A 17,179-nucleotide genomic window follows, 5' to 3' on the forward strand; every position below is an offset into this window, starting at 1 on the left:
TAAAACTAATGATGTAATGTATGGGGATTAACATAACAATAAAAAAATTAAAAAAAAAAAAAAGAAATACTTGTGTGCATGTATGTATACATCATACATGTATAAACAACATGTATCGATACATATGTCTATGTTGCCATGTTTCTACATAAAGGTAAACATGAATTCATACTGTGTCTCCAATTCTTACTCATTATCCCATGGATTATGCGAGTCTTCCCCTCCTGCTTATCCGTACATTGCCGCTCCAACAGTTAGAAATCTGGTTCCCACCATCCGCCATCTGTTTACTGAATTGTTCAATTCTACATGGGTGCTATTTTTAAAAACTTTTGAAATAATTTTAGATTCACATAAAAACTGCAAAAATAGTGCTGAGAGTTCCTGTGTACCCTCCACCCAATGATAACACCTTATGTAACCACAGTGCAATTATTAGAACGGAGAAATGAACATTGTTGCCATTAACTACTGACTGCCCTGTGGACCTTATTTTGGGCTTCCCCAGTGTCTAGATGCACTTTTTTCTTTGCAAATACATCTGTGAAATTTTCTCACATGTATAGATCATATGACCACCGTTATAATCAAGGAACATTCTGTCACCCAAGGAGACTCCCTTGATGTTAGGTCTTCGTAGAATCCCCTTTCCAACCCCAGCTCCTATGCTCCATATAATTTGATCATTTGAACCAGACATTAGTAACCTTTCCAGATTAGCCTCCCCCCTCCCACTCACACAATCCTCTTATGCTCCATCCAAGTTGTTTTGTGTATCAATAGGTCATCCCTTCTAATGGCTGAGTATTATTCCATTCCTAAGGAAGTGTCTTTCACCCTTTGAAGGACATTTGGATTGTTTCTGGTTTGTAGCTATTACAGCTAAAGCTGCCATGAACATCTGTGTGAACACAAGCTTCCTTTTCTCTAGGATCGATACCCAGGAGTGGGACTGTTGGGGTGCAGATGTGGACACCGAGACACACGGTGGCGAAGGAACATGCCTGAGCTCACTCAGTTTGTGAGAAGCCCCAGATTTGGGCATGAGAAGTCTACCTGCAGACGCTGTGTGTCCACCGCTCTATACTGTTCTGTAATGGCCAGAATCGGGATAACATGAATGCCTACGTCAACTGAGCATCTGTCACCTCCCTGCCCGGTGTAGGGCTCTGCACTTAACCATCTCTCATACTCATAGCTGCTTGAGGGAGGTCCTGTAATGACCCTTCATGTATTGAGAAGCAACTGAGGTGGCAGGAGGTTAAAGAGTTTATCCAGCATCAGACCAAGAGTCAATGGTAAGAGGTCAGACCCAGAACCAGGGCAACAGCCCCCCTCAGAGCGAAGGGGATCTGACTTCGTCCTTGGCCGTGCAGTGCTCCCCATGTGCATAAAGACAGCTACTCCTGGCTCCATGATGAGACCAGGGACCGTGAAGCTTCTAGAATGGGGCATCCCTCTGGGAAGTGGGCGGGGCCAACTCACTCACATTGGTGGCATATGGGAGTCCAATGGGTCCGTGACAATTTTTTTTTTGCTTTTCAGGGTTTTAGGGACAGTTTATTAGCATGCTGACAATTCCATTTCATGTAATTCCATGACAACGTTGAGCGGTGAAATGTCTGACAAACATCTAGGACTGGGAGCTATTTATTTTGACCAGATGATGGATGTACCTGCTCCACGAGATCTGCTTCTCTGGTCAGGACAACAGATATCATCTCTGGCTATCTGGCAATGAGAAATGTAACTGGAAGAACATCAGGTGGCTGCCAAGAGTGTACCAGAAGACTATAGAATGGGACTCAGGCGAGGAAGTTCTTGGGACGAAGGTACAAGAAAATACCCCCAATTTACTCCAGACAGTTGTTGCCAAAGGAAGCCCGAGTCCTTTCCAAGCCCTCCGTGCATCAGCCCTGCTCTGAATCTCTGCTCCCAGCGACTGCTCCGTGAGTGGGGACTCAGATTCTCTCTCCAGGGCCATGTATGGTGTCGGCCTCCTCTCTGCTATGGTTTGAAAGCTCCAGGTTTTCCCGGACCCAACATTTCCTTTTTTCCTCTCCAATCATGGGCAGGTGGGAAGTGGGTTTCTAGGCAGGGAGCCCTTCTTTCGTCTAAAACTCTTGCTACTTAGACCCCTCCCCAGGTCCTGGCATTTAATTACAATATTGGTTTCCCACAGCAGGGACCATGCTTATCCCCGAGGAAGAGGAGGGGGCGGGGGAAGAGAAGTTCCTGCCGAAGTGACCCCAGCACAAGCTCATAAGCTCATGTTGCTGATGCTAACTTGGGCCCTGCTTATCACCCCAGGAAGGTGATCACTCTGCTTTTTTTCAAGGGTTGAGACCCATCTTCCGACTCAAAGCCCGCAGTGTGGACGCAGCTATCAGTCACGTGGACAGCAGGTGAGCTGCTTTTCTGGATTCTGATGCCAGACCTCCGGTGAGGAGCGGCACCCCACAAGAGCAGAGAAAGAATACCCCAACTTGGGCCACATCCAGAGGGAGATGTTTATGAGAAAAGCCCACAGCCCAGTCACTGGCTTTTCCAGCAACTTCCCCTCCTCACCCCCCATCTCTGAAAACCCATTCCTGCCTCAAAAGCCTCAAGGCCTCCTCCCCCAGAAGAAAGCCTGCTCGGATATCCCTCTACCCGCTGCCTTCCTCTACATTCAAGTCATGGATCTTGATCTTTTCACTGAGAAAAAGGCTGATTTTTCCAGAAGACGTGCATTTCCACCCGCGTCTCCATTGCAGGTAAATGCAGTCCGGAAGGAGGCAGCACTTTGCCCCCAGGAGCTCCACACGGAGTTACCTTTCCCCACCAATACTTCCCTTGTTCTTCTTGAAGAAGGTTGTTGGGCATTTCTTAAAAGGGGGAGGAGAAGGTTGCGGTGTGGGAGAGTTTGTGTCTGCTTATTGAAGTGCTATGTGCTGAACTGACCTATAATGGGGAGAAAGAGATCCTTGTGTTTTCACTGTCTGGACCAAGGTTGGAGTCTCAAAATAGCACTCTCCAGCAGACATTGTGCTTTATATAAAAGCGTACATGGTGTCCAGTGAGTGGCGGGTGCCCATAGCTGATAATGGCGGTGGGATCTCTCCCTGGAATACAGCTCAGGGTGTGTTTCACCCGGCTGCCGGCTCTCTGGAGCTCCATCTTGGGCCCCTCCTCATCTAGCAGGGAGGCAGTGAGGCAGGGATGAGAAGACCGGGCTGGAATCATAGCTGACGTTAATGATGCTCCCAATGTGTTCCATGAACCCTGTTGAGTCCCCCTGTGCATGCTTTTGTAAACTCTTCACGTTGGTCCTTCAAACAGCATCCATGGAGATCGCCCTTGTCTGGGTGTGTGTGGATTATGGATGCCATGGCTCATGGCTGAGTCATCAACTCAATTTTTTGGGTCTGATGTTCTCCCCTGTACCTCCCAGGGTCTTTCTGCTGCTCTTCTGCCATCTTCAGGGGTCTGCTACTTACAACAGAAGCTACTTCTCTACCGCTACTGTCTGTTGGAGAATCATTTATCCACTCCTCCTTGGACTTGCTGGACCATGGTGGAAGCCTGTAATATTTCCCCTGGTCTGTCTTCCCAGATCCACCCAGCAGCCATGCCACTCTAGAATCCTGCCCCTTCCCTGGAGCGAGGAATTGAGGAACCTCAGACCCGTCTGAGGTTCGGGACCCATAACGTCCTGTGCTCCTCAGAGATCGCTAATGTCGAGGTCTGGTTCCCACGTTCCAGAATCCCTGATCAGAAGTTTTATTTGGTTTTGCTTTCTCAGTGGGATAAGGGAGAGAGAAAATGTTTGCTTTGATCCAAGATGCATTTTTTTTTCCAAATTTCTTTCACTATCTTGTTTATCCCTTCCACGGAGAGTTTAGACTTTTCAAATGCAAAAGACAGACGAATACTTTTGTTTTTCTGTTTCTCTGATGTCCTACTTGCCCTGAAGCGATGCACAAAGAGTGTTCTAGCTGCTTCCTAAATGTAAAGAAGAGTCACAGGACCAAGTTTAATACCTGGGTTCATATTTCAAAATGCGATTCCACCATTTGCATCATATTTTAAAAGATTTATTCACACGAGTGGAATCGAGGTGCACGCAAAGGAAGCTTGTATGTCTGTCTGACGGATCTCATTACCTGTTTGCTCCTTTTGCGTTCTTGCTATTTTGCCACCTTTCAGTGACTCAAGAGTCCACAGACAGTGTGATTATTTGCCTAAATGAGACACCGTTTCCAAGCCTGTTGCTTTTTCCTCGTGCTGTCACCTACACGCACTCACCCGTGTCCCCGATGCTCCCTTCTTCCCTGGCGTCAGCCGTATCTGATCTACCCCAATCCGGGACACCTGGTGCTTTTGGGTCTCTCCTCATCTTTCCATTCTCCTTACTTCCAGTGCTAGGGAGTCTCAAGCCTCGGTCCCAGACCTCTCCTCCTCCACTCCTTCCTGAGGCAACTGCACTGGGTCTTGTGGCTCTGAACAGCATCTGTACACTTGTGCCTCTCAAACGTGTATCTGCAGCCTGAGTCTTCCCTCTGACTCTAGAGCCGTACATCCAAGTCTGCACTTTACACCTCCTAATAAATGTGTAAAATATTTCTCCAATTGAACATACCCAAAATTAATCTCCGTCCCCTCACTATGTCTCTGACCGTTTTCACGATCTCATTGAATGGCGCCATCATTCATGCAGGTGGCTCAGGCCAAAATCCTTGGAATTGACCTTGACACTTCTCTTCTTCTTATACCAGAATATTTCCCTGTTTCTGCTATTACTTTCTCAACAAGAATGTAAGCTCTGTGAAGGCGGAATCTGGGGTTGGTTTGTTTCTGAATCCCGTGTCTAGAAGATCATCTACATGTATCAGGAGTGCAAATGTTTTTGAGGAGTCTTTTCATAGCCTATCGTTTTAAAGTTTTTCCTTTGAGAGGAATAGGATTACTTAAAAAAAAGATTCCTGCCTACAAGATTCGAGTGTTTGTGTGTTTTAGGACTGACAGTGTTTGACATTTTGAATTTCCATTTTCCTGATTCTCAGGGACAAGAAGATTTGGAGGGCTTGGTGCACAGTAAATCCTGGGGAACGGGGGATTCATGCGAATAATCTATATTTAGACCATCATCACCTTGTCCACAATCACACACAGAGAAGACTGAACTCAGGACGTTCTCTAGAAAAAGCTTTCCAAACGGCATCAAATCTAGATCCTCTCGAGTTTACTGTTGTCTCTCAAGGGACGGTCTAGTAGGCTCAGCCCCAAACGCACGGTTCCCTTAAAGCCATTGGCTTCATAAAACATGGTTTAAGAACACAGGTGCCACATCATATTTTTAGCTCTTGGTTTTGGATGAGGGAAGCAACAAGAGATGATTTATGTGCCTGTCAAACCAGGACAAGATAAAGCATATTCTCCTGGTGCCTCATATATTTTCCTCATATATTTTTAGCTATATATTTTGTTCCTGGTGCTGGTGATATTCCCTTCTTTTGCTGTCTGTCTTCTCACTCTTTTCTGATCCATATTAATTACCGGGAGACAAAGATGTCCCTGTATGGGTGAGATGAAGAGAGATACGCGTGAAGGAGAACATCATTTTCTATGGTGGGGACTTCTCCTTCTCGTACAGTCAGTTCTCAGAACGCAGTCTGTTTATGACAGACACGGAGGTGTACCACGCAGGAAAGGTGGCTGTGCACACACTCCGGGCTTTAGACTCCGGGGCGGTTGAAAGGAAATAGTAGGTGCTGCTCATGATTGACCACTCCCAGTGATTCGGGGCCAGGCTTATCTGGATACCAACCCTCTTGGCACAGCTAAGTGTTTAATTTGCACTATGTCTGAGCTAAGAGCTGCAAAAGATCTCAGCACCCATCGGATAAATCAGACTATGGGTTGATGTTTTTGTTGCTATGGCGATTGGTACTGTCACCATTTTAATAACTTCATCAAACTCGAGCATCTGGTAACAGCACAGCACCTCCCCGTAATTCAACAACAAACCATCACACCTTGGGACTCCACTTAGAACAGTCCAGGAAAAAAAATCAAAAGCAGATAGAAATGAATCATCTCAAGCCTGAGATGTGTTACTCTGTGAGCTAGGAGAGTGGACATTCTGTGAGAGAGATTTTATGATGGGAAGTGTAATTCCTGATAAATGGTGCAAAACCATGATTGGTTGTGAAGGACATTTTCCACCTTTGCGTCCAGACCAGTTTTTGCCTTTACTTTCAAGTAGACAAAGGGAAACACACACTTGCTAATTATTAGGACAAGTGCTGGGAAGAGCTTTTCTCTGGGCTTCAGTGATGTGTTTATATTCACTGAGCACTGGACAATGAAACATTAGTTTTTGGCACAAATATTGGTATTTAAAGATATGATTGCTACAGATTGAATCTGTGCGTAAAATATTGCCAGTGGGTTTAATTATTAATGGTGTTAGGCCTGACCACATGGTTAGATTATTTTTATTTCTGTTTATATTCTTATATAAAGAAAAAAACCCCTAATACATCTTTTTTTTTTTTTTTTTAGATTTTATTTATTTATTTGAGAGAGAGAGAATGAGAGAGAGTGAGTACATGAGAGGGGGGAGGGTCAGAGGGAGAAGCAGACTCCCTGCCGAGCAGGGAGCCCGATGCGGGACTCGATCCAGGGACTCCAGGATCATGACCTGAGCCGAAGGCAGTCGCCCAACCAACTGAGCCACCCAGGCGCCCAACCCTCTAATACATCTTAAGAAAACCACATCAGTCTTTTCCTCTAGTGTGTCACTTTTACTGGGATGAATAACATAATTTGTTCATCATTATACCGACTGTACCCTAATGTACATGGTGTTTCCCTGGGTCAGAAGGAGGTATGTTTATATAACCCAGGAAAGCCTTGGTCAACATGGGGTTGAAATAAATTTCAGACTTAGGAGACACCGTGCATCAGGCTACTGGTATACCACAAGGACACTTGTAGTTGAATAGGCTATTGATACCCTACTTACAAGTATCATTATCTTGTTTTCAGAGTCAAGTCCAGAAGATGCTGTTAAAATAGTGAGTGAATAGATAAAGCCTTTACAGATATGAGTCTGAACTGTTTTTGCTCTCCATTTTTCCACACTGTTTAATCTTTCGACTCAACCGCACTTTAAGCTCTGCCTTGTGTTAGAGTTAGTCATGTGAGCATGTTGCTGTTTCTAGATCCTGAGCTCTTGGAAGAACAGCTTATTTTTTCCACTCTTTTCTCGTCTCCCCAGTAACCTAGCCCAATTCTTTGTTGCGCAAATTTCAGTCAACATTTTTGCAATCACTTATTGAGATTCCAAACCTCTTGGGGTTTCAGAGAGTAATTAAGTGGGGCGTGGTTTCTTTTAAAATTTACTTTATCTTGTTATTAGATATGAACTGAACATATTTGCTCTGAGCCATGCTGTGGATGGATATGATAGAAGAACAGTAAATACTTGTCGTTTTGTCTTAAAATATTTAACAAGTGAGTATGTCCATGCTCATCAAATTGTTTAAATTTCTAAGAGAAGCATATTAAGTATCTGCCCAATAAATCTTTTGTTATCTCCTCTTCATTAAGAATAAACACCAAGTAGGGCACCTTGGTGGCTCAGTTGGTTAAGCGTCTGCCTTTGGCTTAGGTCGTAATCCCAGGGTCCTTGGATCAAGTCCCACATGGGGCTCTTTGCTCAGTGGGAAGCCTGCTTCTCCCTCTGCCTCTGCCTCTCTCTCTCTCTGTTTCTCATGGATAAATAAATTAAATATTAAGGAAAAGAATAAGCACCAAGCAAGCACACGTTTCTAGAAGTCTGATTAGCCTCTCCCCTCGTGTCCGTGATACCACCCCCAGATAACCGGCCGGCAGCCAAGCTGGAGTTTAAGCAATGTTTTATCAGAATTTGTGGTGGGGTCTTTGAGTAACGGAAACCCCGTGGACTGGTTTTAAGCTTATCTGGTCTTGAACAGCATTTTGTGCTCACGAAGGGCCTCGTGACTGCCCAGCATGGTTCAAGATGCTGGGGGCGTGGGGCTGCGCATTTGTACCACACTATTTTGAATTACTCCGCTTGCCCCTCTTCCTGGCTGCCTTCAGAGAGTAGGCTGCCTCATGTTTTGTTGAGTAGGTAGTGGGTCTACGGATGTTGGCCTGGTGTCTCGGTGATTTGATCAAAGTGAGCCCTGAGCCCAGAGCTGGGGCAATCAGAACCTCTTTGCTGGGAATCTGAAATGCAGTCTCTTGGATGGTTTCAGGGAACAGTGTGACAGTCAGGGTTGAGGTGGCCCATGTTTGAGTCATATGTGCGGGGACCAGAGAACGTCCACCTGCATGGAAGGGAGGGAAAAGGGGCAGATAGTGGGAGAAAAACCAAGAAAAGCAGATTAGGAACCTCCAGAAACAAGGATGGAGAGGAACTGTCTTGTTTATCGTGAACAGTTACTTCCTGAATCCAGGCTCTGTTGAGGTTCTGTTGCATCTTAATTTTTCGGAGGTGAGATATACTTTCGGGTCTTTTCAATAAGGCCCTGGTTGCCACAGCAAGCCAAGCAGAGCTCCTTGCACACAAAACAATTTCTGGTTGAGTTGGATCAAGTTCTAAGATAAACTTCTGAGGCATGGCTTTCCCTCCTCAGCGGGCCCCAAGTGGACTCTGATACCCTTCATGGATTCTCTGCGTGTACTGGTTACAACTTCTTTTCAGAAAACCGCAAATGGATAAAAAATAAAGGAAGGCTTACATATTTAAGTAAGAAAGGCTACTTGGAACTCAAACCAGCAGTTGTTCATTTGGGTTTTTTCCTCTGAATTTTCTTGGTTAAAATACAACATACTATTGGAACAAAATCATCATTATTGTTTTAAGTAAGAAAAAACATACAAAATATTTGACTTAAGCAGTCACACCTGGCATTATCTAATGATATTATGATTTTTAAATGAAAAAAAAATTGGAAACCAGTTTGAAATTGCCTGAAAGTTTCCATCATTTTACTGAGAAAATGCCACTTTTGGTATTTCTAGCATTTCTGCTCAATAATGGCCACATATGTGAAGGCCATTACATGTATGTGCATATACATGTATGTGTGTATACATGGGTGTGTATGGGTGGGTATATAATACCAATTAATAAGTTGCTTTTTGTTTGGCAGTGTTTAATAGAGCAAATAAACTTAAAAAAACTAAGTACAAAAGAGTTCATTTTTACTAAGGTATAACAGGAGAATTAATGAGAACGCTCACATTTCAGATTGGCCATGTTCTAGGAGTACCACATGCTGTTATTTTATAAATTAACCCTCCTAAGAAAGCTTCCACTCAAAGGGGCAACCAGCTCCTCTTCCATGAGGGTCCCTGGCTGATCACAACTGTCAAATATTGAGGCTGAGGAAACAATAATATTTCTGCCATAATAAAAGTGGGGCAGAAACAATTGTCTATCATTAGAACAGCCTTTTAACCACAATGTCTTCAGAAGATCAAAGTTGTGCTTGAGTTTTTACATATGATATATACATTCAACATTTAGGGATCCAGCGCCCAAGCAGTGCGATCAAAGAGCGCGTGTGTTTAGATATGCTGATGGGAGCGACCCCAAGACAGGGGACGGTTTCAGGTGCAGGGGCCCCGAGAACGGCTGGAACTAGTCCTCTGAACAGATCAGGAAGTGTGCAACCTGGCCTCTAGGTGGAGGGGGCTTTAAATAGGAGCATGGCCAGTTCCCAGACGCCACTGGAGGGGGGCGGCGAATATGGTGACAGAAGCAGAGTGGGTGGGAGCTGGTGGGAAAGCTTTTTGGGCTTTATATTCTCAGTGAAATGAGAAGAACCATCAGTACATCGTCCATCAGAAAGGTCCCGAGGGGTGGCACCTGTGCTCTCGGGACCCTTGTCCTGGAGCCTGCGTTCTGCTCTCACACGGGGTGCTGGGGCGAACTTACTCCCTAGGAGGGGAGCAGGGGCACCGATGGTTTCCGAAGCCTACTCCTTCCCGTGCTTCCTGGTGGGGGTGCTCTAGCGGTGTCTGAAGTCTGGTGCATCGCGCCTCGCCCTGTCTCCATTTCCACTTCCAGCCCCCTCCTGCTCCCCGACAAGGCGGTGCCTGCAAAAGAGGGGAGGGGGCCCCGTCTGTCCGGGGCGGGGCCGGGTCCCTACTCTGGCGGGGGCACCGCGGATGCGGGCCCAGGGTCTCCAGGATCCACAGTGACCGCGTTTTCTTTCTGCATGTCCGCGCCCGCGCCCCTTCCCCACTTCTCCAGGCTCCGCCCGGCCCAGTGTGGGTCTACACCACAGGGCCCAGCGTGGGTCTATACTGCAGGTCTACACTTCCGGGCCCAGTGGGGTCTACACCTAGAGCGGGTCTACACCGCGGGGCCCACCGGGGTCTACACTTCCGGGCCTAGAGCGGGTTTCCGCCACCAGCAGCGCGCGGGTCTACACCGCCCCACCCCCGGGTCGTTGGTGCATTACTCCTCTGTGCAGCCCCCGGGTGGCCCACGCGTCGTCCGTGTCCTTTCACGATCCATCTACACTCGCCCCTAGCGGTGGCGCGACTTTGTCTGCGAATACCCGGGCGGGTCCCCGGGTGGCCTGCGGCTGGGCGACGGCGCGGGGGCTGCGCGGCCCCGCCAGGTGTCTGGTTGGGGGACCCGGTCGGACCTCCAGCGCTCCGGGTGGGCCGGGTGACCCGCGCGCAGGCGCAGAGCGGAGGCCGAGGTTGGAGAGTGGCAGGTGGCAGGCAGGTCCCTGGCGTTTGGGGAGAAGGTGGGATGGATCATTCCAAGTTTTGAAAAGTCTCTTTGAACGTTTTGTCTGCAGATGTTGGCATTTGGAAGCATCACATTCCAGAGGAGAAAGAATTCCCTTTCAAAGTGAGAGGTCATCCAGCCTTCACTCTAGCAGGGACGCTGCCCAATAGTAACTCGGCCCTAAGGGCCGCAGAGAGAACTGCAGATGCTGTCTGCAAATGGGGCATATTGGCTCTTCCATTCTTTTTTCTGTTCTTTTCAAGTACTTATTGATAAAGTCTCAGGTTAGCCCTCTCTGGGTGTTTTCACCTTTTTGGTAACATCCCACTCTGGGACCCCACCCCGGAGAGTTTCCAGAGGTTGGGGTGCATTTGAACCCAGAACACGTCCCCACGCAGGGAGTGGAGAAGCAGTTTTATTGTTGAACAAGCATCAGACCAGCCTGTGATGCGCTAAGAGATGGCAAAGACAGAACCAGTCCGGCCGGGGTATCTACCCAAGCCGACAGGACCTGTAGGAGTGCTTACCACCTGTCACACAGTTCATCCTAACTCCCTGGCCGTTGGGTGGCCCACTGCCTTAGCCAACTGGCTTTATCCAGAGGAGAAACAAACTTCATATCTTTATGACAGAGGGTGGTTTTGCCATTTGGTGAGAAGTGGCTGCCCAAGTTAGATTCTTTCCTGCCATCCCAAAGAAACTGGGAGGGAGGGGTGCTGTCTTCCTCCGCATTTACCTTCCAAAGAGATACTTCTACCACTGGTACCCATTCTACAGATGAGGACAGAGAGGTGAAATTACTTGTCTGAGTTTCACCAATGGTAAATGAGAGATGCCAGGCTTGTCTCAGACTCTGTGTCTTTTCTACTACACTTCCCCATGAGCCCTGAAGGGTTGACACAAATCTCCCTGACTTGGGGAGGCTTCCCGAGCTTCTTACAGGAGACTGTGAGCCTCACTCAGCCAGGAACAAAATGAACACTGCTGTCCTCTGCCCTCCTGGGCACCCCATTTCAGTCCCTCTGCTCTGACAGCAATCCTCATATTAGTCCCAGGAACTCCTGTGGCCGGATCCCTTGTTGGGAAACAGAGGTCATCATGTTTACCAAAATGATCCGAATCACCCTTTGAATTACTGGGGTCCTCATTCCATAGGTGATAAAACTGAGGTCTGGCTTCAATGTCCAGAGGCCTAGAGTGACTTCAGCTCTCTGACAGGAGCGAGGAGTGGATAAATAAGTTAAAGCACTGACTTTTTCAACAGCAAGCTCTGGGTGAGATTCCATGCTCTGCCACTTCCAAGCTTTGCAACCTCAGGCAGTGGCTTAATTTCGGGAAGTCTTCATTTCCTGATCTTCAAAAAGAGGGCAAGAAAAATTCCTGCCCTAAAGTGCTGTTGTAAAAATTAAATGAGGTAAATGGAAGTGTTGGCCAGAGGGACGTGGAACCCATGAGTTAGTCACTGTACTCCATCTACATCGTTCTTAGCTGTTCTTACTGGAAGAAGACAGGTGGATTAAGTTTCTGAAATCATTGCTTACGTTCTGTTGTGTCCACCTCAAATGCATCCAAGTGATTTATGTAAGGCCCCATGCTCGTAATGTATATTTGGTATGTGCAAAGGAGTATATGTAAAATATTTTTAGGTGTGAAGTGTAAGAATATAAGCTTGGGGCTTGTCAGTCCGTTTGAGCCACAATTACAGAAATACCATAGACTGGGCGGCTTAACAACACACAGTTATTTCTCACAGTTCTGGAGGCTCAGAAGTCTGAGATCAAGGGGCCGGCAGACAGGGTGTCTGGTGAGGACTCTCCTCCGGGCTTGCAGACTGATGTTTTCATGCTGTGTCCTCGCATGCCTGAGGGTGGGAGGGCGTGGGAGGGAGGGATAAACACTGTCTGGTGTCTCTTTTTATAAGGGCACTAATCCCATTATTAGGACCACATGACCTTAGGGATTTAACAACTTGCCTGGGGGGTGGGGCTGGGGGGAGAGGTACATGCAGTGGTTAACAGTGGGCTGGCCCAGAAGGAAAGATAGGACCTGTGTGAAAAGTCCTGAGGACTATCACATTTGTAGAAAACGGTTCTACCACGGATGGTAGTCTTGCTCCCCAGGGAACACCCACCATATCTGACTCCTCCCCTGGCTTGGAAGGTGAGCTTGTTACTGGTGACTGATTGCTCATGACAGAGGAGTTGCTGTGGCCACCTGGAACCAGGGTCCCTGGACCTGCCACCCGTGTAGCTGCAATTTGCACATGTGATCACCCCAACCCTATATTCAGTCGAAGATACTGATAATAGCCTCCCAACTGCGGATCCACAAAGCCAGCAGCTGTGAAGGTCAGAAGAAGAGGCTTGCATGGAGCTTGGGTTGCAGGAAGGGGTCAAGGCCCCCACGTTGGAGAATGATGCTCATGGCTTGGGGATGGTCACTGTAGGGCCTGAAATACTAATTAGGGAGAGCATCTGGCATCTGTGCATTACAGAGACAAACCTTTGAGCTGCATTTGATGAGGGAAAAAAGGAAATGCCATATCAGCTAAACAGAGCCATTGCTCATGAAGCGAATGCAAATGTGATATTATCCTCTGTACTCATCATCTGATGTTTTACTAATCAGTAATAAAGATTCTGATAAATTGGGCCTGATGCTCTGCTTTAAAATTAAATGGAAAGAAAAGTAAATGGGGAATGTGATCATTTTGTCTGCATCTTGAGAACAAGAGAACATGCAGTATCACACCTCTGATGTTGACACCAACCAAAGTTCTGGTACCAGTTCCAATGTGTGGGTGTGTGTGAGGGTTCCCATCCCACCGAGCAATTCTCCAACACTGGCTGGATGTGTTCCAATTCAACTCAGGGCTGACACGACCTGCAGACGGTGGCAGATCCTACAGGCGAAGAGCACAGTCTTACAAGACCACCCACCACCCCAAGTGCAGATGCCAATCGCAAGTCCAGGTTGTTGCTCCTGCTGGACAACCAGCTATAGATCGGAAGTTCCAATTACCCCCTCCTTGGGTTCAATTAATTGGTCACAGAACTCAGACACATTTTGCTTACTAGAGTATCGGTTGCCTATAAAAAGATATAACTCAGGAATATCCAAATGGAAGAGGTGCATGGGGCCAGGTATGGGGATAGGGCATGGCACTCCCATGGCCTCTCCAGGCACACCACTCACTCTCCCCGCACCTCCCCGTGTTCACCAACCCAGAAGCCATCCAAACCTGTCCTTTTGTATTTTTACAGAGGCCTCATTACACAGGCATGATTGATTCAACCTCCAGCCCCTCTCCCCTGCCCAGTAATCAGGGGGTGGGGCTGAAATTTCAACTCTCTCATCACGTGGTTGGTTCCCCTGGCAACCAGCCCCCCTCCTTAGGTGTTTTACAAAAGTCACCTCATTAACATATGCCCAGTTGTCCTGGAAAGGGGCTGGTTATGAGTAACAGGACACTGGTTCACCTTTATGGCACTTTTACAGCAGTTGTAGGAACTGAGGACAAGAGACGGAATAATACAACAAAAGATGCTCCCATGGCTCTTATCATTCGGGAAGTTCCAAGGCTTTGGGAGCTGTGAGCCCAGAGTGGGGACAAGGACCAAATGGATATTGCTTATTATAAATCACAACATCGCAGCACCCAAACCATGTGTAGCCTCTCTTGCCATTTGTAGTGCATGGAAATGTTCTAAAACAGCCCCAAATGGCAGCTGACATGCAGATGGCGGATTTCAAGTGCCAAGGGCACTTCTGCATTGTCAGATATTACTAATTCAAGCAGTTTTGTTTACTCGGCTTTTTGTTTCATTGATTCTGTCTCTTGTTTTTCTGTTTTCCACATCATCGATTTCCATTGTGCTTCTTGTGCTTTGTGGAGATCTGGCTTTTCATGTGGCCTTGTTCTTTTTAAGAATTTCTTTTATTATTTCATGGAGCACCAGTTGGGTGGCACTGAATTTTCTTACCTTTTGATTATCTTTTTTTTTTTATTTTTTAAATTTTTTAAATTTTATTTTTTGAAAGTTATTTTGTTGGGTATAGAATTACAGGTTTTGTTCGGTCTCCAGTACCCAAAAAAATCACACTCTTTTAACTTTTTTTTTTTTAAAGATTTTATTTTTAAGTCTTCTCTTATTTTTAAGTAATCTCAATGTGGGGCTCGAACCCATTACCCTGAGATCAAGAGTCACGTGCTCCTCCCACTGAGCCAGTCAGGTGCCCCTTAACTTTTGATCTGTGTAGTTTCTGACAAGAAGCGTACTAGAATTGTTTTCCTTGATCCTCTCTGTATGTTACTTATTTTTTCCATTGGCTGCCTTTAAGATTCTTCTCTTTATATTTGGTATTTAGCAGTTGGATTTTGATAGGCCTAGGGTTTTTGTTTTTCGTTTTTGTTTTTTTCCTTTTTATCTTGCTTTGGTTCTTTGGACTTCTTGGATCAGTGGTTTAATTTCTTTCATTATGCTTAGCAAATAGTAAGCCATTATCTTTCCAAATATTTCCTCTTCCTTATTCTTGTTCTCTTCTCCTTCTGAGACTCCAGGGCATGTATGCAATACCTGTATGATGTTGTCTCACAAGTGCTTGGATGCTCTACTCTGGTTTCCCCTCCGTTTTGCTCTTGGCCTACCAAGATGTTCATCCTCTCGATCTGTCTGCCAGCTCGCTGATTCTTTCTTCCTCTGTGTTCAGTCTACACATGATCTCATCTGATGGACTTGGGACAGATCACACTTTTTTTTGGAGCATTTCCATTTGGTTCTTTCTTATGGTTTATATCTCTTTGATAAAATTCCTGATCTCCTCATGTACTTTATCCATCTTTTCCAGAAAATCCTCTGACACTTAATGTTAGATATTAAGAGGTGATGCATGAAAACCCATAAAGGGAATATTTTAATAATGCTTCAGCCACAAAGGAATTATTTATTTCTATTTATTATTTAGATCCAAGTGTTGTTTTTTTTTTTTCCTCTTCCTTATTTTCCCCATTGTGTATACCTTTCAGATCATTCCCAGCTGGGTCTAGAGAGAACAGGACATAGTAAGTAAACCACTAATGGACAAAACAGTAATAAAAGCTAGTACCTTCTGAGTGCTTATATGCCAGGACCTGTTTTAAGTATTTTATCTGTTTGATTTAGTCCTCAGAGGGCAAACGATTAGTCAAGTCTTTCTATTATTTGTATTTTATAGATAATACCACTAGGACACAGAGTGGTTCAATCATTTATTTAAGGACAAACTGAAAGCTACTTGCTCATCTGTGATTCAAACCATGGTGGTCTAGTTTGAGAGCCACACCCTTCAACACCACATGAGCTGCCTCGGAAGAGTGATTTCTTCAACACCCAAAGCTGTTTCAGCTCTTGGACAAGGAAGTCCTACCCCCAGGTCCCAAAGTGGGGAAAGTTCCAGAAGCGGGCCTACAAGGACTATCTCTGGCCTGCTTGTGTTGACTTCCCCGCCCCCGATGCCAGGCTGTCTTGCCCCTCTGCTTTTTCACACGCTGCTTCTTCTCTAGTAATGCCTCATAATTTCTAGCATTTTACGTGGTTTTATTATTATGCCCAACCTGCAAACCATTTTGTTTGCAAAACATTTCTGCAAAATGTTGATAATAAATAGCACCTACATCACAACTATGTTGAGGATAGAAGGCGATACCATAGGTTAAATGCCTAACACACAGGAATAAATGCTGGATCGCATCAATTGTCCCCCCAGTTTCGCAAATACGCCAACTGGGTCACTTTTCTTGCTCACACAGCTAATGAGTGCTGGGGGCAGGATCTGATCCTACACAACTGTCCAGGTCCTCTCGACCACTATGGAGTGCCACCTGGAATGCCCTTCCTCGGTCTCCCTTCCCTCTCGCACCAGGAAGGCTCAGCTGTGTCCACTCACTGAAGAGCCCTCCCCAGCTGCCCCTCACACCGCCCGAGGAAGGCTGAGGCCCACAGCTATTCATGTGCATTTTCCTCCCCCCTAACTCTTAGTTCCTTTAGAGAGACGTTAGCTCTTTTATCCCTGTCATTCCAGAGTTTAGCACAAGGCTTGACCCGCACCTAGTCGTGAGTAGATATTATTTTAAACAAGTTGCTATATGTTCACGTCTGGCCCAAGTGGGGTGGGAGAGCTCTGGGAGAAATGAGATATTCGCCAATAATGACGGTTAGATAAATGAGAAAAAAGCAGTGGAAATCAAGTGCGCTTTGATTTACTGATCTTTTCTGTCTTCATGTTAAACAATATCAATTGCAAAAGCTAATTAAAACTTCCTCTACTTCTCTCATGAAATAAAATCTGGACCACGACATGTAAGTAAAATATAACCCTCAGGTAAGATCAGGAGCACGATTATTTGCTTCGGACGCATCATTTGTGTTCCATTCTGAT

Source organism: Phoca vitulina, unplaced genomic scaffold (assembly GCF_004348235.1).
Source record: "Phoca vitulina isolate PV1807 unplaced genomic scaffold, GSC_HSeal_1.0 scaffold46, whole genome shotgun sequence".
Taxonomy (NCBI): Eukaryota; Metazoa; Chordata; class Mammalia; order Carnivora; family Phocidae; genus Phoca; species Phoca vitulina.